Genomic DNA, 2,582 nt, shown 5'->3' on the forward strand with positions numbered 1-2,582 from the left:
CGCGCGCAGAGAAGGGCGCACGAGCGCGCGCAGAGACGGGCACGGGTGGGCGCGCGCGGGGGGGCGGGGCTTACTATCACTCTCGCGGAGCGCTGAGGGTCGTGGGTTCGAGCCCCGCGGGCGCTGGTGGAGAGTGCCGTCCGACGGGGGCGGCGCCCACGCGGGGCACTTACGGGCGCCCCCCCCCCCCGGCAAAAGCGTCGTCCCCCGCGGCGAGAGGGCTGCAGTGACGGGAAGCGACCAGAAGAGCGCAATATTGCGCTTTCTGAAGGGCAGCTGGTGGTGTCCTCGGCCGGCCCCAGAGTGCTGAGGGAGTAGGTGACATCTTTGCAATGGTTCCCCCACGCTGACGGACTGACTACGCTCTGGTCGGCCCGATTTTGTAGAAATCCTTGGCCTTTGCAATTGTTTTGGGTCATGCAGCTACAGCTTAAAAAGCGCTGTTTTCTTCGTGAGTTCTGAAGGATAAAGCCTGTTCAGAGAACCACACAAAATGAGGGGGATGTGGGGAAGTAGTCCCAGGACCGAAATGCAATGTCTAAACAGAAGAAAACAGGGCGATGTGGGATGCTAGCTGTTATACCTGGTAACTGTCTTCTGGAAAAAGTATCTTTAGTTTAGGTCCACAGGACCACCTTGTGATGGAGACTGAAATTGTGCTTGAACAAGCTGGCAACCTCTGCACCGCATGGCAAGGTGTACGTTGCAAGAGGGCAGAGGTTGTACTTCTTTTCCAAACGTACCCTGATACTGCAGCTGATTTTTCACTTGCCTTTATAAGCAGAATAACCAAATGCATATGTGCAAATCACAAATAGGCACCTACTTTCTTCACATATACTCGTCTGCTCTTAAATTCAGGAAGTCTTGTCCTCCCAAGCCTAAAGCGGGGATTTGGCGAGCACATCTTTTACAGTCCCACTATCATGTTGCTCTTCCTTACCACCCCACCAGCCACTTGCTACGTCTGTCTGGGTGCCTGAGCTGTGAACAGTTTGCAAACCGGTTTGGGCTAAAAATAATCCAGTGCAGCATCTGCCACAGGATGGCAGTAGCTTGGGATTATTTCTGGCACGCGAATTGCCTGCTTGACATAATGACCATCTCTTCTCTTTTCTGGAGCTCATGGATCATTTCTGGTGACTGCACTGGTGGTTTATATTTAGTTATTTGAGATACAGTGATAGCTAGAAATGTGCTCCAAGTGGCTTCGATCCCCAGTTCCTGGTCTGGGGCCGAGGTGGGGGAGAGATGTCCATTACCCTGTGCCATCAATGGCAGAGGAGCATTGCCAGCTCGCTTTCAAGCCAAGCCAGCCAAGTTTCATGTTTAACATGAGGACCTATTTCAGTAGTCCCTCCGGTGATGCTGGAGATTCCTGCTGGATTTTGGAGCCTCTGGGTAACGTCAGCCCGGCACCTCAAGGAGCAGGAGCATCGTCTGTCCTTGCTTAAATTGCAACCTAGGGTGCAAACTCCATGGGGCAGTGTATGAAAACAGGGCAAGTCTGTTGTGTCCTCCTGGGCTGGTGAGGTTAGATTGAAATTACACGAGGTTTAAAAGGAGATATTGGGGGCAAGGGATTTCAAACAGGTTTTTTTTTAAGTTTACACACAGAGTAATGTGTGCCTGGTGACTGGTTCGTTGACTGATTGGTGGATTTGATGTGTGGAAATGGTTTAGGGGCTAATCTCTGGCAACATATAAAGTATCATGATACAGTTGTTTCCTTTCTATTGTCTGTTGAAAGAAATCAGGCTTATTTTTACTGCCTTTTTAAAGGAAAGCAAATTTGAAATACAGATGCTTGTAGCAGTCCAAGAAAAAAATTCTCCATTTATATTTTGTAAGAAAGCTTCGCTCATATGTGCTGTTTATTACTATTATTATTAGCCTTCACCCTGGCCCTGTAGTTGTTCTCATTTTTTTACAAGTAAACATTCACCTCAGAAATCTATAATTTCAGCTTATTTCCTGGTGTCCTTGTAATGCGTTAGAAAATCAGAGGACAAATTGATCTAATAATTTCATTTTTTCTCGAAGATTTAGTCTAAGGTGAAATTTAGTCCCAGAACTTCAAAAAGTCATGACAGCAATATTAATTAGGATATTCACTTTAATCTTTTTGTTGTTGTTGTTATATGCAACTGCTTGATGTATTCTTGCATGCCAGCTACAGCTGCAATTCTGCAAATAGCAAACTATGCAATTTTTTATAAATTGCTACTTAGAAGAAGGTGACTAGTAAGTTGCACGTGCTTTCAGTGCAGTTTTAAGGCCAAAGTGAACAGCCCCACTCATTAATGTTTAAGAACTTGCTTGCCCTCAGAACATGAAGATAACATTAATTCTCATTTATGAGAAACCTTTGAAGTAATGTATGTTACCGGTACAAGCAAGAAATGAGGATGTTCGTCTCACCAGAGATAACATTTAAGTTTACAGCATTCTCTTCATAGTATGACAGTATTACACCACTAGTTGTTTAAAAGGACATTTCTAAATCAATTGGTTTTTTTAAATTTAATTTAGTAAACACTGTAGTTCATCGTGACCCAAGAGGTTCTGTTCCCTCACCCTAG

This window comes from Harpia harpyja, chromosome 2 (assembly GCF_026419915.1).
Source record: "Harpia harpyja isolate bHarHar1 chromosome 2, bHarHar1 primary haplotype, whole genome shotgun sequence".
Classification (NCBI taxonomy): Eukaryota; Metazoa; Chordata; class Aves; order Accipitriformes; family Accipitridae; genus Harpia; species Harpia harpyja.